Source organism: Hylobates moloch, unplaced genomic scaffold (genome assembly GCF_009828535.3).
Source record: "Hylobates moloch isolate HMO894 unplaced genomic scaffold, HMol_V3 SCAFFOLD_1, whole genome shotgun sequence".
Lineage (NCBI taxonomy): Eukaryota > Metazoa > Chordata > Mammalia > Primates > Hylobatidae > Hylobates > Hylobates moloch.
The window spans coordinates 65,288,904-65,313,078 of NW_026652276.1; the positions used below are offsets into that span (position 1 = coordinate 65,288,904).

The following is a 24,175-nucleotide window of genomic DNA, read 5'->3' on the forward strand; positions in this document are numbered from 1 at the left end:
ACAGAACTCTTGCGTATGTTATTAATTTCTAAGTTTCTTTTTCTTTCCTTTTGAGTAAGAGCCCAAAGGGTTACCAATGAGTTAAAATATTTTGCAAATCATTTATGACACCATTAAATATAAGCGTTTCTGTTTGCCTGGTTTCAGGTATTCATTTACTATGTGAGAGTAGGATTTCGTACTTTAAATTATTTTGGTAAAATTATATAACTAATGAAGAAATATAATGACTTGCTATAATCAAAAAATTATCTCTCTCAAAATAATAAACCCCAAATCTTGATTAAAGAGACCTTCTCTAGAGGAAACTAGTATGCGTTGAATATGTGTACATACATCTAATAGATGCATAGGTCAGCACCTAAAGTAAAATATTTGTGAAGGGCACTGAGGAGCCTCAAAAGATACTGAAGAGAGGAAGAGCCAGGCACCACTGACCAGTAATAGAGGTCTGGTTACCGTGAGGAGCAAGTTGCCTGTAAAAATTAAACCACAAACAAAATCTAAAATTTTGTAGAACAAAGTCACAGAAACATCATGAGTTTGGTACCTTTGAGTGGGTTGTCATGTCCATGTTAGTCAATATTAGGCAGAGCTCAGGCAATGTCTCTATCCCACCACACATCTTTAGCACCTCTGGTGGCAGAAGACCAGCAGTGTCTTCTGGCAGAGAGTGCATGGGGGTAATGGGACAGCAGTATCTGGTGACATGGATGCTGGAGAGAGTCATAGCAGATGCCCTGCCAGAGTGGGAGTATTCACGAGCACACCTGAATTCACCTGACTTTAGAGAGCAACTGACTTCAGAGAGCACCTCAACTTCCAGAAGCACTTGAGAAATTCTTTTATAAGGTGCTGAGGTTCTGCTAGGTGGCGACAAGAGCCAATAGAATTTGGGTTCTTATTATTAGTGTGATTCCGTTTGTATTCACAGGTTGGGGAGGACTGGGGAAACTCAGCTTACAGCCATATTTGTACCAGAAGATTTTCGGTACAACTAGAGAGCACCCAGTGTATATCATCATGCTGCTGAACATGCAGGTGTATTAGAATTTGGTATACTAAAAGAACTTATGGAACATGTATTAATTGGCACATTACTGTTTTGAAGTTTAGCAGTGTTATATATATATTCTTAGGTTTTGTGTTTGAAAATAGAATTCATAAAATATGAGTAAATTAAAAGCATTATGTTAATAACTTTTAATACACATTACTATTTTTCATTTCATTGAGTAGAGAAGGCTTTGAGGAAGAATGTCTAATGGCTAAGAGTCAGAAAACGAATTAGTGGTTTCTAAATTTCTACTGGTGAAATAAATCATTTCCAGCACTTATTTATTTAATAGTGCATGTGAGAGAGTAGTTGGTTAATAATGTTTACTAAATAATTTTTTTCTAAGGTCAATGGGCCACAGGAAGTTTAATCTACCAGTTTCAGTTCAGCTAGTGATGCAGAGGTCCACAAACAAATTAGGAGGACTATTCCTTCTAGTGTGAAATTTTAAAATACATCGACATGTCCCAAACTGAAAGAAGCAAACATACAGTGTGAAATTTGTTAGTCTCTTGTTATGTTGTTATTATGCATCTTTTGCTAATACAGAAACCTATGCTCCATAGATTGTGGTATAAACTTTTCTTAGTTGTTACGTTTAATTAGTGGAAGTATAAATATATCTGATTTATATTTAATTTTATTTACTACACGGTTGTTGAACTTTACATAATTACCCAGGGAAATTCTTGTTAGAGTTGACAGCAAGCTCTGGGTGATCCATAACTGTCCATTTATTCTGGGAGAAGTTGGGACTAGAAGGAAGGCCTCTGTCATTTCTGCATAAAGACTGTGGGCAGCAGGGATTAGATTATTCCTGGTGACAGCAGGGACTATAAATTGTCATTTCATTACCACTTGGTTTAATGATTGAAATAATAGAAATAGAAATTTTATGACAAAAGGGAATTTACCTATTGACTATATTGACTGAAAATGGAGAATAGGCTGATAATGTAGGAGATTCCATCTTACTTAGTAAATATTGTTAAAGTAATTTTATGGTCCTATTAGCATTTATGAAGTAGCTGCAGTGCTAAGATCTATAGAATGATGATTTGAAAACTTGTGTAAGAAAAGAACGAATCTGCACTCAGTGTCCTTCAAAAACGTCACAGTAGTACTGTGTAATTTTCCTTTTTTGTGTTTGCTTGTTTTGGACTAGTAATCAAAATTGTGGGTCAGGCAAGATGGCTCATGTCTATAATCCTGGCACTTTGGGAAGTGACAGGATCACCTGAGCCCAGGAGTTGGAGACCAGCCTGGACAAAATAGTGAGATCCCATCTCTACAAAAATTAGAAAATTAGCCAGGCATGGTGGTGCCTGCCTGTAGTCCCAGCTACTTGGGAGGCTGAGGTGGGAGGATCTCTTGAACCTGGGAGGTCGAGGCTGCAGTGAGCTGTGATTGCACCACTGCACACCAGCCTGGGCAACAGAGTGAGATTTAAAAAAAAAAAAAAAAAAAAGGCCGGGCGTGGCAGCTCATGCCTGTAATCCCAGCACTTTGGGAGGCCGAGGTGGGCAGATCACGAGGTCAGGAGATTGAGACCATCCTGGCTAACACAGTGAAACCCTGTCTCTATTAAAAATACAAAAACAAAATTAGCTGGGAGTGGTGGCAGGCGCCTGTAGTCTCAGCTACTCGGGAGGCTGAGGTGGGAGAATGGCATGAACCCGGGAGGCGGAGCTTGTAGTGAGCCGAGATCGTGCCACTGCACTCCAGCCTGGGAGACAGAGCAAGACCCCATCTCAAAAAATAAAAATAAAAATAAAAAAGACATCTTGAAATGCTGCTTTATTGTACTACCATACTAATAGTGTCAATTGAAAGCCATCTTAGATGTTTTTGGGAAACTTTGGTAGAGAGAATGTACTGCACTTTTTTCACTTTTTTCTTTATCCCATAAAGCAGGGGTCCGTAACACCCTGGCTATGGACTGATACTGGTCCCTGGCCTGTTAGGAACCAAGCCACACAGGAGGAGGTGAGCAGCAGGTGAGCAAGCAAAGCTTCATCTGTATTTACAGCCACTTCCCATCGCTTTCATTGTGGCCTGAGCTCTGCCTCCTGTCAGATCAGCAGCATCATTAGATTCTGACAGCAGTGCAAATCCTATTGTGACCTGCACACAATAGGTTGTGCGCTCCTTATGAGAATCTAATGCCTGATGATCTGTCACTGTCTCTCACCATCTAGTTGCAGGAAAATAAGCTCAGGGCTCCCACTGATTTCACATTATGGTGAGTTGTATAATTATTTCATTATATATTACAATGTAATAATAATAGAAATAAAGTGCACAATAATTGTAATGTGCTTAAATCAACCCCAAACCATATCCTAGCCCGGTCTGTGGAAAAATTGTCTTACATGAAACCAGTCTGTGATGCCAAAAAGATTGGGGACCACTACCATAAAGTAAACTTTCTTTGGGAAAGTCCAAGAAAGTTACCTAATACTTAGGTTTCTTTAATGTGTATATTCCGCTTTACTAGGAAAGTCTATGAAGTCCATGTACACTGTAAACTATGTTTTATCATCTTTATATCCTGAATCAGAAGGCACTGCTGTGTCTTTTCTTTTCTTGTTTCTCTGCTTTTGTAGGTCACGGTCTTAGTCACTTGCTTCTTTATTAAACAAACAAATGAACCCAATTAACCAAACAATTCCCTAATTATCAAAATGATGTAAACTTATTAATGTAACAATGAAACAATCATCCATAGTGTCATTTCCCAGGAATAACCACTGCTACTGCTTTAATTTTTTTTCTTTTCAAATGGAATGAATGTGTAATTTTTGGTTTTGTTTTTAAACATCAGCATTGCAGCAGGTGGTCTATGATCTGACATTTGCTCCCCACTGGTTCAGTGTCATTACATCCGAAGTGGGTCTTACTTTTCTTGGGGCTTTTTAATCCTAAAACCTACTTAGAGAAGTGGAGTGCAATGATTATTAATTCACCTCCTTTCTTATGCTTAGGAAGATAAACCTGCACCAATAATAAAAGTCAAAACATTCCTTAGCCAAGTCATGTTGATACATGAAAGTTTTCTCTAATTTATTTACTCGAAGCAGAGCATTATAGACTAAAACATGTTCATTATGACTAATAGTCTTTTCCTGAGGCAAGATAATCACAACACTGTCCTTAGGAAATCCTCTATATAATTGGGGTCAAACTCATATTCAGTTTTGTGTCAGTGTTTTCACTAAACTTTGCATTACCAGCATTTTCCATGTCAATAAATATTTTTCAAACACATTATTTTTAATGGCTTCAAATACCATTATTTACTTAATGACCTTCTGGTTTTTGGATATTTGGGTTGTTTGCATGTTTTAAAAACTTTTTTTTTGCTTTTATAACACTGTGGCAAAAACACTTGTATATAAACCTTTCACCTTAAGATGATTTCCTTGAGAACATATGCCTTAAGGATCCAATAACCTCTTAATTGGCCTCTATTACTTCAGAGTTTATTTCCTGCCCATTGCTGCCAGATGAATCTTCCTAAAACATTAATTATGTCGTATCATTTCTTGCTCAACAGCCCACAATGACTTCTCATTGCCTAGGGAAAGAAACTTCCAAATTCTTTAGCTTGGGGATTGAGGTACTTGACAGTCTTTCTTGTTTCTTTCAAGTTCTATAATCGATTTTACCCAAAGTAACTGGGCTCTTTGGATGGCTTTGCTCTCACCTAGAACCCACCTAGAGGACTTTCACTGTTATCTTCAACCTTGCCTCCCTTATTTTCTGTTCTAAATCAAACACGTAATACAGCTTCATCTCCAATGCTGATGTATGGGTTACATTGCCTATCAGAAAATAAAATATTTTAATTCATTCTTAAACATCTCAATTATTTTCCCAAAGTTTCTCTCCTTCTAGTTGATGCCACGTCTATTTCCTTTTCTTTTTTTTTTTGAGAGTTTCACTCTTGTTGCCTAGCCTGGAGTGCAATGGCCCGATCTCGGCTCACCATAACCTCCACCTCCCGGATTCAAGTGATTCTCCAGCCTCAGCCTCCCAAGTAGCTGGGATTACAGGCATGTGCCACCATGTCCGGATAATTTTTGTATTTTTAGTAGAGACAGGGTTTCTCCATGTTGGTCAGGCTGGTCTTGAACTCCTGACCTCAGGTGATCCACCCACCTCGGCCTCCCAAAGTGCTGGGATTACAGGCCTGAGCCACTGCGCCCAGCCAGCCATGTCTATTTCTAATCAATCTCCCCTGATACACCCCACCTGCCCCAGCTTTTCTTTTCTTGATATGCCAGGACTCTCTCTGCATATGTGTGTATGTAAATGCATTATAAAACGTCTGAAAGTATATGAAATTCATGAAGAAGATTAAGGAAAACTTTTACTTTCTACTCTATATGCCTCTGTTTTGTTTGCACTTTTGCAAGTATTTATTTTTAGCTGAAAAACAGTCACGTATATATTTGTTTTTTAAAAATATTTACAGGTTTGTATGACATAATGGAGAAAGGGTTTATGAAACTGCTTTCTAGATTTTTAAAGCTCAGAGCAAATACCAATTTCATCCATGGCTTTGTTCTGATCATCTAAAAGCATCTGCTATGTAAGTTCAACTGCTACCGTCTTTCAAAGTCCAGTTGAGTTTCTGTAGCTTACAAGAGTTGGCCTTGATTACTGAAGCCCACAGTTGCCTCTACCAATTCAAAACGTTGTATGAAATTGACTTTCTTGGTCTTCATTTGGGGCATACGATGATGGAAAGAAAAGTTCATTTGATGGATTAAAAAAAGATCAATTTAGCAGCAGCGTGAACCATGAAAAATGGTTCAGAATAACTTTCTGTTCATGTAACTCTCTTCCTTTTCAAATTTACTACGTATAGATCATTTATTCTTTGCTTTTTGTGTTTAGTGAGGAGCAATGATTGTAGGTACACTTCTCTCTACGTGATCCCAGCAATGTCACAAGTCCTTTTGGGATTTCTTCGTCCAGAATATGAAGGAGTTGAGCTAGGCATGTCTTCTAATGTACCTTCTGGTTCAAAAATTGTGATTCTGTTAGATGACATGATTTTGCCTGATAATTGACTTAATTTGAAAATGGTGGCCAGGTATACCTGTAATCCCAGTACTTTGGGAGGCTGAGGCAGGAGGATGGTTTGAGGCTGGGAATTCTAGACCAGCCTGGGCAACATAGTGAGACCTCATCTCTACAAAACAATAAAAATAAAAAATCAGCTGGGCCTGGTAGTATTCGCCTGTAGTCCCAAATACTCGGGAAGCTGAGGTGGGAGGATCTCTTAAGCCCAGGAGTTCAAGGCTGCGGTGAGCTATGTTTATATTACTGCACTGCAGCCTAAGTGACAGAGTGAGGACTCTGTTTCAAAAAAAAAAAAAAAAAAAAAGGGGGGGGGGAGGAAAGAAAATGGTTACTTTTTGTTTATTTATTTATTTATTTTGAAACAGGGTCTCACTCTGTCACCCAGACTGGAGTGTGGGGGTGTGATTATGGCTCATTGCAGGCTTGACCTCCTGGGCTCAAGTGATCCTGCTGCCTCAGTTTCTAGGTAGCTGCACTACAGGCATGCATCATCATGCCTGGCTAACTTCTGTATTTTTTGCAGGGGGTTTCATCATGTTGTCCAGGCTGGTCTTGAACTCCTAGGCTCAAGCAATCCTCCCACCTTGGCCTCCCAAAGTGCTGGGATTACGGATGTGAGCCACCGTGCCTGGCCTTTGGTTAATTTCTCTTTTAAAGTGAAGTTATTCTAAATCTTTTTACCCCAAAACACTTATATATATATATTATATTATTCCATATAATTATAATAATATAATAATAATAATAATATAATAATTATATTATTCCATATAATTAATCTAGTTGATGTAGTAGAAACTGCATTGACTTTGAAATCAAAAGAACTTGATTTTGAATTCTAGCTCTACCATTACTGAATTCTGTTATTTTAAACATGTTACTTAGTATCAGTTTCCTTACATATAAAAACGGGGTAATAATCTTCATCTCCCTGGACTATACATGTGGAGGCACCCAAGACAGTGCCTGATATATAGTATGCTCTCAGCAAATGTTAATTTTCTTTCTTCCTTTATCAGTAACTGATTTGTGAAAGGCATACTTTAAAAAGCAGCAAATGCTATTTTATATGTCTATACATCTACAAAGGAGATTCAGAGAGAACAAAGTGGCTGCTTTAAAACAGTGATATGATAAGTATGAATATGTGCGAAGAGTTATGTAATCCTTGCTCTAACTGTATGCAGAAATGCAGAGCTTTTTCCTTGTATGTTGTGGTTAGTAATAGAGGGTTATAAGTCAAGTGCATCTTTAATGCCTTATAATTAGTTGGTTAACATATTTAGCAACTAGAAACCTTAGATTGGGGTTTATGACAACTTGGCCTAATATCAAATACTATAAGGTATATAGTATAGTATATCATATATATATATAGTATACTACATATTTGACATAGTATATCAAATACTATATGGTTAGATGTGGGCTAACATCTAATTGGTGTAGTAGATGCAGCATCTTGGGCCTACAATGCTTTTAGAGGCTTATGAAATTGTTTTAATTTCTTTTATTATTTATTTATTTATTTTTGAGCTGGAGTCTCGCTCTGTCGCCCGGGCTGGAGTGCAGTAGCGGGATCTCAGCTCACTGCAGCCTCCACCTCTGGGGTTCAAGCGATTCTCCTGCCTCAGGTTCCCGAGCAGCTGGGACCACAAGTGCCCAGCACAGGCGCACACCACCACACCTGGCTAATTTTTGTATTTTTAGTAGAGACAGGGTTTCACCATGTTGGCCAGGCTGGTCTCGAACTGCTGACCTTAAATGATCTGCCTGCCTCGACCTTCCAAAGTGCTGGGATTACGGGCGTGAGCCACCGCACACAACCTGTTTTAATTTCTTTTAAAATCAGAAGAAAAAAATGAATTTTTAGGTTAAATAAAATGTTTTGATATATAGCATTAATATATTCATCTTTACACCAATGAGTTATAAAACATAGTTTTATTTCTTTACTTTTTTGTGTAGGAAGGAGCCCAAGAAAGTTATAATATAGTCCTGGATACTTTAGTGAAGGTTTAGACTTTCAGGAAACACATCTTCTGACCTGGTCAGGCTGAGTGGTGTTTATGTGAACTAATTTCACCCTTTCCTGAGATGTACCAGAGAAGAAGGCTTGTTGGTGTGGTCAGAGTCCCATCGCAGCACAAGGGTCTTTTTATTTTTTATTTTTGAAAAGTTTGTCTTACTTTTTAAGAAAATTATTTTAATTAATTTATAATTTTTTTATTATTATGGATATATAATAGGTGTATATATTTATGGGGAGCATGTGATCTTTTGACACAAGCACACAATGTGTAATGATCAAATTAGGGTAATTGGGGTGTCTATCACCTTAAGCAGTTATTTCTATTTCTGGCTCCACAAGAAGGTAGGAGATAAGCCAGACATGAAAGCAAAACAATAAAAACAGATATTTATAGCAAGCCTTAGAGTCTTCTAGCATAAGACTAGAATCTTAGGAGCAGAGAGTTCCCTCTTATCTCATACTTATGTAAATTTAATATATAAACTCCTTCATGAATATTAATGAATTTGTAAATGAAGGTTTGGGAAAAAATGCAACAACAGCCAAAAACAATTGGTAATCCAATTTTGGCTGAATAAAAGAGAAATATGAACTGCTTAAAAATAGGAAAGGCAGAATAGAGCTGACTTTCTTAGACATGGAAAATGGATGTTGTGGGAGGGAAGCTATGATGCAGAATGCCTCATTATAGAGCAAGCTTGTCCAACCCGCGGTCCGTGGGCCACATGCAGCCCAGGACAGCTTTGAATTCAGCCCAGCGCAAATTCATAAACTTTCTTAAAGCATTATGAATTTTTTAAAAAGCTCATCAGCTATTGCTAGTGTTAGCATATTTTATATGTGGCCCAAGGCATATCTGCTTCTTCCAATGTGGCTCAGGGAAGCCAAAACATTGGACATCCCTGATAGAGGGTCCCAATATAAAGAGGAACATTTAGTCAGTAAAGAAACTGACCTCAGCTCTGCCTCTTAGTCTGTTAGCATTAAGGGGTGGAGTAAAATGGGAATCAGCCATTATAATTCTATAATCTAACAAGTCCTCGATAGGACTTGATAGGACAAAAAGAACCTGAGTGCTTCTTCTTGGGAGTCCTTGTTAATCTAAAATGCAGCCATAAGTGGAGGGGGCTGTAAGTTGGTTGGAGAGGAAAGATAGAAAGTGTCTTCTCCAATGACTGGGTCAGTGAGCTTTACTTTTCAGTTTAAATGGATGATTTTAGGTTAATAATAATTCATGTTAATGATAACTAACATATCAGGAGCACTTACTTTTTACCAGACACTAGGCTAAGCACTTTATATGGATTGACCATTTAATCCCTGCAGCAATCCTGTGGTGTAGGATCTATTATCATTTCCATTTTACGGATGAAGAAACAACAGAATTTAGGGAGGTTAAGTGACTTCTTTTCAGTCTCATAGCCAGCAAAGGGCAGATCTGGAGCTTGAACCCAGGCAATGTGACCCTGGAGCTTGAATTTTAACTTTTGCCATTACCCAGAGGATCCCATCTATGGCAGGACTTTTAAGCAAAATGCAAGAGTATTATGGGTTGAGTTGCCCCCAACCCCAAATTTGTATTTTGTTAAAGTCCTAACCAAAATACCCTAGAATGTGGTTGTATTTGGAGGTAGAGTGTTTACAGAGATAATCATGTTAAAATGAGATAATTAGGGTGGGCTCTGATCCAGTATTACTGTTGTCCTTTAAAGAAGGAGACTTGCATACAAGGAGAATGCCAGGTGAACATGAAGACCATCATCTGCAAGCCAAGAGAGGCCTGGAGCAGATCCTTCAGAGCCCTCAGAAGGAACCAACCCTGATGGCACCTTGATTTTGGACTTCCAGCCTCCAGAACTGTGAGACCATACATTTCTGTTAAGTCACCCAGTCTATGATACTTTGTTAGGCAGATGTTTAGGGGCTAAAACATCTTCTGTGTGGACTAGTCCTATAGCAAGATGAAGTCCCCCAATACTATTTTGGAAACCCTGAATGCATCTTTTATCCTCTTTGTAGATAGAGAATAATCAAAATATAGGAAATAGGATTTTGCTTTTTGTTCTTTCAGTAATTTTGGACAAATTGAAAATAAAAGTAGTCCAAGAATTTAGGATCAACAGTGTAAGCACCTTGAATTCATGGCAAGTAAGACTTGGTGCATAGTAAAATTAAATTGTCTTCTGTACCTCTGAGACTAATATCAGACACTGTTGCCAAAATGAATTTCCAACTCAATCCAAATAAATGGCAGTGGTGATAGTAAAGTTGTCGAGCTTAAGAACATTTAGACACCCTTGGCGAAGAAAGCTATTAGACCGAGCTGAAGTGTCTTAATCACATTAAAAATATGTCCAAAGATATGCCCAATGATACTGTTTCAGATTGCATCAGATGCAGAGTTACTTTGGCACAAATCATTCAGTGGAAAAGTTGGTAGGATAATAAAAAAGCTATTTCAGGCAGATGATTTAAAAAAATTTCTCTGTAAGACAGACTTAAAGTATTATAACCATAGTTGCAGCATTGCTCATATTTACTTTCATACAAATAATTTATTTGTATACTATGGAAGGGAGTAGTTTATTCTTCCTAAATTTCTCCTTCCTTCTTCTGTCACACCAAATATATTGCTTGCATGACTCTGTTGAGGAAGTCGGAGTCTTTCCTAACCACCTTTCTGACAGGCAGCACTTTGAGAGCTCACTTGGTTTCTCAGTGTTTCCTTATAAGCCCCAATATAATATTTATTTAATTATGCTAGTCTCAAGGGGCTTTAACCAGTGAAAGTTCTCCAGAAGGAGATCAAATGCTTTTTTTCTGGCCAGGCACAGTGGCTTATGACTGTAATCCCAGTGTTTTGGGAGGCTGAGGTGGGAGGATAGCTTGAGGCCAGGAGTTCAAGACCAGCCTGGGCAACATAGCGAGACCCTGCTTCTAAAATAAAAACCAAAAATTAGCTGGGCATGGTGGTGCACACCCGTAGTCCTACTACTTGGGAGGCAGAGACAAGAGCGCTGCTTGAGCTGAGGTGTTCGAGGCTGCAGTGAGCTATGCTTATGCCACTGCATTGCACCCTGGGTGATGGAGCAAGACCCTGTCTCAAAAAAAAGTTTTTTTTCTTTATTTGTTTGTTGTTTTGAAATATTGAAATATAAATGAGATTCACAGGTGAAAATAATTTCTTAAAAAATCATATATTATTACATAGGTCTTCAAAGGAAATCAGTGATCAGAAGGTATTTTCTTAGTTGTTGACATAGTTTGGATATTTGTCCCCTCCAAGTCTCTTGTTGAAATTTGATCCCCAATGTTGGAAGTGGGCCCTGGTTGGAGGTGTTTAGGTAATGGTGGCAGATCCCTCATGATGGGCTTGGTGCTATCCTTACTGTAATGATTTAGTTCTCATTCTATTAGTTAATGTGAGATCTGATTGTTAAAAGGAGCCTAGCACCTCCTACCCCTCTCTCTTGCTCCCTTTCTCACCCTATGACACACTGGCTCCCCTCCTTTCTGCCATGATTCGAAGCGTCCTGAGGTCCTCACCAGAAGCAGATGCTAGAATAAGATGCCTTTCTTCTTGTATGGCCTACAGAACCATGAGCCAAATAAACTTCTTCTTCATAGCAATGCAAAGTGGACTAAGACAGTTGTGATTTGAACATACAGGTAGGATGTATCTAATCATATGTAAATTATAATTTTGATAGTCATATTAGACTAGGAAATGGCATACAAGACATTTGTTGCACATGATAAGTGTACCAGATGCCTGTTGTGTGCCTCTTGAGATTTTCTGGCCTTCACCTGTCTCCCTAGAGCTTTGGTCCTTTTCTTCTACTCCAAAGGCTGCGATGGCAACTGACTTGTAAGGCCCCAGGATGCAGGAGATGTGAGGGAGTTTGTAGATAATCTCTTTTTCTCTTTTCTACCTCCGGTGGACTGGTCCATGGAAAAGCTTTCTGTGCAACCTATCCCAGTGAGCATGTCTGTTTATGAAGTGGCTGATTTGCCATCGCAACAGTTTGTATTTGCTTCCCTTGCTAACCTGCGGCAGTTCTCTTTCCCATCACTCACACTGACCTGGGATCACACCTCCCAGTAAAGTTTAGCACTTAAGCCTTGCCACAGCTTCACCTTTCAAGGGAACTTTGTCTAGGGCAATAAGAGTTCCATCAATGTTTAGTAAACGGAATGGAATACAAAGTAAAATGTAGGCCAAATGGGGGCTTTTGTTAATCATTTTCATCTTTCTATGTTTCAGAAGAACTTGATCTATACCTCCTGACCTGTTCATCTTGTAGCTGCCTCTCGACAGGTAAGTGTGATGCTAGAAATAATCAGCCAGTCCATCCCTATTTCATTGGATAGTGAGTGATGAAGTCACATTTCCAAAAGGCTTATTTAATAAGGGAAGGGTGAATTATTCTGGGTGAGAACAGTCCAGATTGTGAGCCTGAAACTCATGTTTTCCTCAGAGAAATAGCTCACATTTAGCTAATCCATCTTCTCTAGGTACCTCTATGGTTAGGCAAAACTGCTACACAAATTCTGACCTTCATTATTCCTTGAAAAGAGAACTAAAGTATTTCTCTAGTGTTTATCCAGTTTCCGTGGATTTGTGATGTGTACATGAGACTTGAAAGACTGAAAATGTGAGGCTGCTCTGTGAAATGGACAAAAAAGAGAGAGGGCAACTTTAATTTAATTAATTAATTAATTAATTAATTTTTTGAGACAGAGTCTTGCTCTTTCGCCCAGGCCGGACTGCAGTGGCGCTATCTAGGCTCACTGCAAGCTCCGCCTTCCGGGTTCACGCCATTCTCCTGCCTCAGCCTCTCCAGTAGCTGAGACTACAGGCGCCCGCCGCCGCGCCCGGCTAATTTTTTTGTATTTTTAGCAGAGACGGAGTTTCACCGTGTTAGCCAGGATGGTCTCTATCTCCTGACCTCGTGATCCGCTCGGCCTCCCAAAGTGCTAGGATTACAGGCGTGAGCCCCGGCTAATTTTGTGTTTTTATAGACACGGGGTTTCACCGTGGTCTCGACCCTGATCCCCCCCGCTCCCAAATCTGAGCGCCCGGCCCCACTCTCTTGCCTTTAGTAACTGAGAATTGTTAGAAACGCATAGTAACTAAAGGCAAATTGGTTAAGACATTCAAGATGTCAAACAAAGGATACATATCATTTGTTGTTTATTTCAGTGCCTGCCTGTACTAGGGACCAAGATCTTTATGCTCTTGGGGAGGCAGGCAGGCGTTATTACTATTTTTATTGTCACGACTGTTATCAATAATAAAGAAAATGGTTACAGAAATGAAAGTAAGGAGGTGCCAGCTATGCTGACCTGTATGAAACCTTTTGCAATTTAATGAAAAAAGACAAGAAGAGACAATGTTTAGAGTCTGACCTATTTTTCTCATGTGTATATTAAATTGGGTTAGGTAACTATATTTGCAGGTAACTTTTTAAAAGAATTATGTAGTCAATCATATCCATAGTAAATGAGCAAAAGTTTAAATTTGTATAATTTGACAACTGAAAAGTATGAAAAGGAAAGCCTTGGTAGGGAACATTAAGTTAAAAAAGGAAACCTGAAAGGTCTGCTTTTATCAAGATACGTGCAGGGGAGATTTATTATAAATCAACTGATCAGACGTGTGAGTCATACTCATGGATGTTACTGGAACTGGCTCTTTGGTTCTTACCATCACTGGAGGTAATGCTTGGTCTTTTCACTGACCACAAAGATGTTTCAAAATCAGTGACATAAGCTGCACTCTACAGTAGAGTCCACTGAGGCCACCTGCAGCTACAAATGTATTAAAGTATTGTCCAGCAAAGACGCGATGTTCATCTGGCTTTTACTTTTGCTGTAAGGGCAGAAGTGAAAAAACATTTATTTTGACTAACATAAAGTCATTATAAATGAGGCAAGACAGCATTGGAGCATGAAGAATGAGCATCCCATCCATGCTAGTGGGAAAATTAAGAGATGGTGTGAGCTTCATGTTGGTGGAGGTGCAATGAGCAGGATTCACACGGACATCCATTGTGGTCATTTCTAGACTTTCTGGAAGGAAGCTTAGACTGCTCCCTAGGAATGTCAGGTTATTGAGCCCTAAGTGCCACAGTGGGACAAAAAGAGAGTGTAAGCAGTAGGCAATATTGACAGGCTTCAGGTTCAAGTAGAGGAGAAAGTAAGGAGTGGAATAAACTGTAAAGGCAGACCATTTAACCTGGATTTCCCCTCAGTGAAGCAATCCCTTTCATTGTGTCCTGGAAAAAGTACAATCAGTAGTGTAGCCCAGTGGAAACCTAGTGTCATTCTATGGGTTGGCTGCATCAGAAACTTCTAGGGAGCTTTAGAAATCAACACCTCCCAGAGGTTTTTATTCATTAGGTCTGAAGTGGGACCTGGGATTCTGTATTTTAAAAAAATTTCAGCCAGTGCAGTGGCTCATACCTGTAATCCCAGCACTTTGGGAGGCTGGGGCAGAAGAATGCCTTGAGGCCAGGAGTTTGAGGCCAGCCTGGGCAATACAGGGAGACCCCATCTCTACAAATAATAATAAAAAACTTAGCTGGGCATGGTGGCACACACCTGTGGTCCTAGCTACTAGGGAGGCTGAGGCAGGAGGATCGCCTGAGAATGGGAGGTTGAGGCTGCAGTGAGCCATGATCATGCCATTGCACTCCAGCCTAGATGACAGAATCCTGTCTCGAAGACAAAAAATTAGCCGGGCAAGGTGGCGGGCGCCTGTAGTCCCAGCTACTCGGGAGGCTGAGGCAGGAGAATGGCGTGAACCCCAGGGCGCGGAGCCTGCAGTGAGCAGAGATGGTGCCACTGCACTTCAGCCTGGGCGACAGCGAGACTCCGTCTCAAAAAAAAAAAAAATCTCTGCAGGTATTTCTTATAATCAGTCATGTCTGGGAACCTCTGATCTAAACTCCACTTAAATGTCGACAGTAACAGGCCGGTGCGGTGGCTCATGCCTGCAATCCCAGCACTTTGGGAGGCTGAGCCGGGCAGCTCACCTGAGGTCAGGAGCATGAGACCAGCCTGGCCAACATGGTGAAACCCCATCTCTACTAAAAATACAAAAATTAGCCGGGCTTGGTTGTGCACACCTGTAATCCCAGCTACTTCAGAGGCTGAAGAAGGAGAATCACTTGAACCTGGGAGGCAGAGGTTGCAGTAAGCCAAGGTCACGCCACTGTACTCCAGCCTGGGTGACAAAGACAAGACTCTGCCCAGCGTGGTGGCTCACGCCTGTAATCCCAGCACTTTGGGAGGCCGAGGTGGGTGGATCACGAGGTCAGGAGATCGAGACCATTCTGGCTAACACGGTGAAACCCCTTCTCTACTAAAAATTCAAAAAAATTAACCGGGTGTGGTGGTGGGCATCTGTAGTCCCAGCTACTTGGGAGGCTGAGGCAGGAGAATGGCATGAACCCAGGAGGCAGAGCTTGCAGTGAGCTGAGATTGCACCACTGCACTCCAGCCTGGGTGACAGAGTGAGATTCTCTCAAAAAAAAAAAAAAAAAAAAAAAAATGCCAACAGTAATGCTGAGCTCATTATTTTTTGGTTGCTGGTTAGCTAAAGTGGTTATATGTTTCCATCTTATTTCAAACCAAAATCTGCATCTTTAAAACATCTACCCATTCTTTGGTTCTCTTTGGGTCTTGCAGAGTTCTTTAAAAGTTTTAGACAAAGTTGGACAATTTGAATTTGTGGTGGACCTAGTCATAATAGTTTTATGATCTTATCTAGCAGCAAAGTCGTCTGGGAGTAGAGAATGAGAAATATGAAATAATCCAGATTTAGGGATTGGAACGATGGTAGATTAAGGAATTGAGGGATTGTAGGATGCTGCAGGGGGTAATGCTGAAATGTCCATCCATTGCTGGGGAGAAAATTGAGGCCTTTTGAGCAGATATGGATTGGAGTACGGGGAGAGACCATGTGGTTGAGGGGTGGGCTAGGCTGAGGGGGTAAAACTCAGTGTTGCCTGTGTCCATGTCTAGCTGGTCTTCCATCTATTTCTTAGGTTCTCAATCAGTATTTTTTTTTTTTTACTGACTGTGGCAAAAGGCAGACTGAACAGATACATTGGGAGCGGGAGAAGAAAGTGAGGAGATTGTTTCAGAAAGGGAGAGTGACTAGAGATCTTAGAGGGGAGCAGTTCCTGGTGATGAGAATATAAAGGTTGTGGTGAACATGCAATGGAGTTGAAAGAGCTGTTGGCAGATTCTGTGGTCAACATGGATGGATGATGCTGTTATTTTGGGTAATGGTTAAAGACAGGAGAGAGAGAGGAACTGTGACTCATGTGCTGAAGTGTTTGAGCACAGTGTTTGGAAGTGGGGTGGATGTGAAATAGAAATGAAAAGAAGATGGAAAGGGCATGGAGTGCCTAGGTGTGGCCCTGTCCTCTGGGTGAGTTTGGGTAAGTCCCACATCCACTCTGGACCTCTGTAGTTTTCAAGTGAATAACATTCTATCTCCCTTGCAGAGTCATTGGAAACTCAAGTGAGACACAGTAATCATGTACGTAAAAGCCAAGTTGAAAAGATAGATGATCGTTAGGCTGGACATGGTGGCTCACTCCTGTAATCCCAGCACTTTGGGAGGCCAAGGCGGGTGGTTCACCTGAGGTCAGGAGTTCGAGACCGGCCTGATCAACGTGGAGAAACCCCATCTCTACGAAAAATACAAAATTAGTCGGGTGTGGTGGCGCATGCTTGTAATCCCAGGAGCAGTTCCTAGTGATGAGGAAATCGGGAGGCTGATGCAGGAGAATCATTTGAACCCGGGAGGCGGAGGTTGCAGTGAGCTAAGCTTGCACCATTGCACTCCAGCCTGGGCAACAAGAGCGAAACCCTGTCTCAAAAAAAAAAAAAAAAAAGATAGATAATTGTTAAGGGCTGTCCTAGTTTTAAGATTGTGCAACACAATTATTCTAGTTATGACACATCAATTTTATGAGATGTCATAAAATGTATGTACTGCAAAGCTACAATTTCACTTGAAATAAAAATATGTAAAATCAGTACTCTATAGCAGAAACAGCCAAACAACCATTAAGCTAACTGACTTTTATCTCTGGAATTTATCAGTCATGTTTAGGGAAGATGATTCTAATACTTCTTTTTCTTTCATCTAGCACTTGTTGGCACCCTTAGAAAGATCTAGAAATCCACATGTTGTACATAAATCTGGGGCAGTTGTTACTGCAGATGTACCTTCCACAACTTGATTTTCTGTGAGGTCAATTATTCAGGTAAAAATATGATGTCATTAAGTGGTCCTTTGATTTTGGCATTTCATTTTCAAATTTGTTAGAATTTGTTATAATTCTGTAACTCTGACTTGTAAGTTCTAGAGACTGGGTTTCTCGCTAGTATTTATTTATTTATATTTTTTGAGACGGAGTCTCGCTCTGTCGCCCAGACTGGAGTACAGTGGCGCGATCTCGGCTCACTGCAACCTCTGCCTCCCAGGTTCAAGCGATTCTCCTGCCTCAGCCTCCTGAGTAGCTGGGACTACAAGCATGCACCACCACACCCAGCTATTTTTTTTTTTTTTTGTACTTTTAGTAGAGACGGGGTTTCACCATGTTAGCCAGGATGGTCTCGATCTCCTGACCTTGTCATCCACTCGCCTCAGCCTACCAAAGTGCTGGGATTACAGGTGTGAGCTGCTGTGCCCGGCCTCTAGTATTTCTTTATATGTCTCTTGAGCTGTTATTCTTCTTCTGACTTTGGAATATGCAAAACTCACACACAATCTGGGGGAAGATGCAGTTACAAAGGTAACCTAAGCATTTCTTACATTGGCTTTACTTTTCACATTATTGCTTCTGCTGTGAAGTACAATCTCCAAATCTCACGAAGTCCAAAGTTGGATTCAAATATGTTTTCTATTAATTAGTCTCTTGTGTCTCATTTCTAATATGGTAGTGGCCACCTAGTCCTTTAGGAGGTTCAAGGGCTTAAAACATGAACTTTTGGTAAAGGAAGGAAGTAGTCCCAGATTCATAGTGTTCTTTCTTAAAGGATACTTGACAGAAACTGAAAGTCTGTTTCCAGGAGCCTAATCCTTGGCACAGGCAATATTTGTGGCCTAGGAACATCATAACTACTGTAGGTTCTTATTTAAACCCTTCCTGGATGGTGTTGGTTCTAAGAAACTGAAGGACAGAGGTGAACAGAGGAAAAACATTCTTCTGAGAATGATGAGGTCAGTTTTCTAATGTCTGGAAGACATTTCATCAATTTATAACTAACTCATGCCCAATGATAATTACCATGTACATCTATTTCTCTCTGCAAAATAAAATGCAGAGGAGTTGGCTGCAATTTATACCAAACCCTCTTGCTAATGAAGTAAAAGGCATAGAAAACTTGGGGGAATCTTGTACCTAGCAGAAGAAACTACTTGGGAGCTAGATTTCCCAGAAGAGATCTGGGGAAAAAAAAGTTTAAATCACAAGGATTGAAACTGAAATTATGTTAATGGTAGCTTTCAGAAAAGGAGATTAAACAATGAAAAGATAATTTTGGCAGGATAGAATTGAATCTTTTGTATTACTTTGGAATTTTTCCTGGGCCTACATTGCTGGAAGGTGACTGTGTCATTTCCTTACTCTGTTTGGCTCAAGAGTTTTGCATCGTGTAAGTGTGCAAAGAAAAAGATATGCTGAAGCCCTACCCCCTCCCCCTGCCCCGGCCCACACCATATCTCAGAACATGATCTTAAATAATTTGAAAATAGCATATTTACAGTGGTAACAGTGAAAATGAGGTCATTGGGATGGGCCTACTCTAATGGACTGGTAACCTTGTATAAAGGTTATACAAAAAGGAACTTTGGACACAGAGACAGACATGCATGGAAGGAAGATGGCATGAACACACACAGAAAGCACAGCCATGTGGAAATGGAGACAGAGATTGGCGTTGTACTGCCACAAGCCGAGGAATGCCTGGAGCCACCAGAAGCTAGGAGAGAGGCATGGAATAAATTCTCCTTCATAATCCTTAGAAGGAACCAAATCTGCCAACACTTTGACTTTGGACTTGTAGCCTCCAGAACCGAGACAATAATCTCTTGTTTAAGCCATCCAGCCTGAGGTATTTTGTTATAGCAGCCCTAGATAATTGATATACTGTACTTGCATCAAATCTAGGAACTTTCAGTGTTTACACCAATCCTTCACTGGTTATTTGAGAAACAAATTTTCTGAGCTTCTAAAATGCCCTGAACTCTATTCTCCCCATTCTATTTCCTCTGCACAGCTGTGGATGAATGACAGGTAAATATCGTCCCTGTTGGGAAGATTCTCACTTGTTCAGAAAGGTTGAACTGTGTAAGTGAAGTGAATTGCACGTGAATTGTGATGTAGATTACTTCACGTCATGACCAGTAAAACCTTAGACCTTAAGAATCTCCCAGATGAAGGAATATTGACAGATCTTATATATGGGGAGTGTGTTGCGATAATAACCAACTCAAAGTGGAATATTGCTTTTCTCCAAAGAAGATTCAAAGAGGGAGTCAATAACATTTAGCTTCACATCAGCTAGTCCAAGATAAAATACTAGCTCAGACATCGACTAATCAAGAATGTCTTGTCCCTTGTGTTCTTGTGTTGAGAAATAACTTAGTTTAGTATCTTTAAGATTTATTCACCTTGTATTTGCACTGATCACATACATTGAACTGCGAACTGGAGCCAAGAACTCTATTTCTGAAGCTGAACTGGTGATAGACAGACTGTCTCTCAGTCCTTGGAGTCAATCCAGCCATCTTAAATATTGAAATGTTTCTTTATGATGCTCTAGAGACATTTTCATCATGCTGTATTCTTTAGGAGCAGCTGAACTTAACAATTGCATCTGAATGTTTTTCTAAGACAGGTAAATTCTCTTAGTAAAAATTACTTGAAATGCTGGTATGAATGACTGACAGAAAACACCTACATGGACATTTAAGAAATATATATATAAAATATACCTGGTGAAAAGGGGAAATATGAATATTTTAACTTGACATATCTGTATAAAATAAAAATATTTTATTAGATAAAATAAAATATAAATATTTTAACTTGACACACGCAGGTATGTGTATACTTGTGTGCATGTCTGCATTTTTACTTAAGTTCAGTTTAAGTATCTATAGAGAGAAGATTGGAGGTGTAAAAGTCCATTTGCATCTTTATCAGTACTTTAAACCATCGCAGTCCTTTATCAGTCAGATATTGTTAATCACCATCGATACTACCAGTAGTGCTACTATTACTATAGTTACCAAGTACCAGGCAATGTGATAATGGCTTCGTCTATGCAATGCTCTTTATCCTTTTGACAACTCCATGAAGTGTATACCTTTGTCTCTATTTCACAGATGAGAACACTAAGGTTTAGAGATATTAAGTAGCTTGGACAAGATCTCACAGTAAATGGTGGAGCTGTAATTAAAAACCCAGATCTTTCTGACTCCAGAGCTTGTATTCTTATCTATTTTGCAGTTTTGTCCCAAGCGTACTGTTGGGAACAAAAAATTCTATCAGGACAAGTAAAGACCCTACTCTGAGAGCACCATTTTAAGTTGGCAAAGATCATGCAGAGCTGATATGTATATAAGGAAGCTGCAGAATGCCTCAGGAACTGAACAGTGCAAAAGCAGTGCCAATGGAGAGAGCAGCCATTCTTGGCACTAAACAAACAACAATAGCACCTTTAAACAAAATTAATAAAGACTCAAGGGCCGGGCGCGGTGGCTCACGCCTGTAATTCCAGCACTTTGGGAGGCCGAGGTGGGCGGATCACGAGGTCGGGAAATCGAGACCATCCTGGCTAACACGGTGAAACCCCGTCTCTACTAAAAATACAAAAAAAATTAGGCGGGCGAGGTGGCGGGCTTGTAATCCCAGCTACGCGGGAGGCTGAGGCAGGAGAATGGCGTGAACCCCAGGGGGCGGAGCCTGCAGTGAGCTGAGATCGCGCCACTGCACTCCAGCCTGGGCGACAGTGAGACTCCGTCTCGAAAAAAAAAAAAAAAAGACTCAATACCTTAGTGTATACCTCATGCAGCCATAGACAAAGACTGAGAACCTTGTGTAATATAGGTCCTGATATAGGAAGTGAACATCCAGCATGACACTGCAGGAGACAAGAACATGTAGTAGGTGCGGAACAGGCAGAAGAGGGCTAGCAATCTTGGGTGACGTAAGAATAGGAAATGGTTGGGACTGGAACAGAGGCAACTCTCTTGGCCACTGTTGGTCAAGAAGAGGAATTATAAATTAATATAAGACACACATAACATGGCTATGAACTCTTTGACACTTTTCTCATGGAGAGATAGAGCTCTGTGTCTTCTCTTTTTAAATCTGGGCATACTTGTGACTGCTTTGCCCAAAAATGTATGATGGAAGTGATGCCATGAGGCTGTTACTGAGGCTGGATCACAAGACCATGCAGCTTCTGCCTTATCACTCTTCAGCCCTCAGACTCCAGGTAAGAAGTCCGACTACCCTAAGGCTGCCATACTAGAAGGGCTGCATAGAAATGCTCTGGTGATAGTTCTGGCTAAGTCCAACTTTACAACAATCTGTCTTCCCTACAAGGTGTCAGACATGTGATTGAGGCCATTGGCCATCTGCCAGCTGCATACAGCAGAGTGATCACCATCAACATTTTGTGGAACGATGTGGGCTCATCCGCTGAGCCTAGTCCAAATTCCTGACAGGCAACATCATATGACATAATAAAATGGTGGTTGTTTTGAACCGTTGGGTTTTAGAATAATTTGTTCCATAGCAATAGATAAGTGGAACCCCTGATGATAGCAGTCATAGTTTATGGACCATTGCCACTCATTGGCCTGGTGGAATAATTGCATGTGGAAGTTTGGAGTGAGATGTAGAACTTCAAGGGTTTCCTTCATAAGTGGAATTTTGAGATTTCAGAATATCTTAATGTACAGTTTTATTGAATGACATTGGCTATATGGGAAAGTAGTCTGCCTGGGAAAGGAATGAGTACTGAAAGTAGAGACTCAAGTACTGGGCTAGATCTTTGTGGTTTGGACTCTACCTTTAGTTCTCTTACTGATACACTGTCAGAACTTGGGCAAATCTTGCAACCTTCATAATGTTTGGTCATAATATCTTTCCTACCTACCACATAGGGAAGGAGATGTGGCCTTGAGGAAAACACTGTATGAAAGCAATTTTAAAAAGATGAAGTACTATGTAAATGTATAACTTCTCCATTCATTCATTGAGTTGCATTTATACTGCTGTTTAGCACTTACCACATTGTATTGTAATCAGATGAATGCATTAACCTCTTCCCTACTCCTTGTACTTAGAATAGTACAGGTCTCATAGTAGGTGCTTATAAATATTTATTGAAAAATGGTTTCTTAGAATTAACACTAGATAAGGAAGACTGGAGAAAATTTAGCTAGAGACTAGTGCAGAATTTTACAAATAATGTTTGTAGTATAAAAGATGTTAGAGTAAATCTACTGTCATCTCTCTTAATTTTCTAATGCACTCAGTAGAATACCACATATTTGACCATGACAAATCTTAGTAAAAAGCCAGATGGGGGATGTAATCCAGTGGTTGTGGTGGGTACAGTACTTACCAGATCTGCTTTAAAATGCCAAGAAACTTGGTAGGAGAGGAGAAAGGGATTAGATAAAGATGGATCCCATTTCAATGATTAATGAATACAGCATTGTCCAGAAAGTTTATGACTTTGGAAATCAACTTGCTAGAAACTTTGATTGTCCTCTACTGGCAAAGAAATGCCTGGGATGCTCTGAAGAGTTACATAGAAAGTTCATGGGCCAGCGCTGCCTTAGTTCAACTAAACAATCACCGTGAATCTCCTCTGTGGAGTGTAGACACGCCAGGGACATGGTCTCTTACTTTGGGGAGGTTACAGTCTAGTAATAGTGCAGGGACATTGCTTTCAAGTTGTTTGCAAACTTAGATTGTGTTTTTGATACTCTTCTTCCTTCAGCCAGTGCTTGCTTCCTTCTAGGATTTGTGAAATCTGCTTATAACAACAGAAAGCTATTGTGAAGCTATAGGGTTGGGGAGATTCTTTACATCTCACTTTCTTTAATCTTTTTTTGGTGTTCAGTTCCTGCTCTACAAAGTAGGCATACTAGTTTCTTTAATGTGTTGGGAGTAATTAAAACTTTTTAAGAATGCATCTAGAACCTTCCTGGAATGGCAGTCAGGCAATAAATGTCCTTCCTCAGTCTCCCTTTCCCCCCACTAAAATATAAAAGGGTCCTGTTTGTCCATATGTCCTATAACTCATGCAGACCTCACAAAGGTGGTGGGTACATTTCTGCGGTTTGGCCCAGCTCCTTCCCTCTCTGCAGAAGTGGGGTGGTGGGTGAGGAGAACGGTCACTTGTATAGAAAGATGGAAGGGTGGACTCCTCATCTCCAAGTAGCTTTACATTTGCTGATCCCTGAAATTCCATTAGAAATTGATTTATGGGAAGTACTGGGTTTTTAGAAACTCTCTACTAAAATCCAAGATTTTGCCAGATGAGGTGGCTCATGCCTGTAATTCCAGCATTTTGGGAGGCCCAGGTGGGAGGATCACTTGAGCCCAGGAGCTTAAGACCAGCCTGGGCAACATAGTGAGACCCCCATCTCTCCAAAAAAAGTAGCCAGGTGTGGTGGCACATGCCTGTGGTCCCAGCTACTTGGAGGGCTGAGGTGGGAGGATTGCTTGAGCCCAGGAGGTCAAGGCTGCAGTGAGTCATGATCATGCTACTGGACTCCAGCCTGGGTAACAGAGCAAAACTGTCTCAAAAACAAACAAACAAACAACAACAACAAAATTCCAAGATTCCTCTATACTAGGAGGCAGTGTAGTGCAGTGGAAATGAGAGTAAGCTTTAAGCTACAGAGACCTGAGTTTAAACCCCCAAATCTTTGACTTTGTTGCCCT

At 40.3% G+C, this 24,175-nt stretch overlaps 1 long non-coding RNA gene across 1 annotated transcript in view; it reads left to right on the forward strand.

Annotated features, from left to right (window-relative positions):
* The window catches only part of LOC116809512 (uncharacterized), a 141,053-nt gene that overhangs the window by 23,665 nt on the left and 93,213 nt on the right, over positions 1-24,175 (forward strand). Inside the window, exons 3-4 of the long non-coding RNA XR_009214173.1 lie at positions 9,896-10,039; positions 12,445-12,498. This is a non-coding gene — a long non-coding RNA (uncharacterized LOC116809512). The remainder of the gene's footprint in view (positions 1-9,895; positions 10,040-12,444; positions 12,499-24,175) is intronic.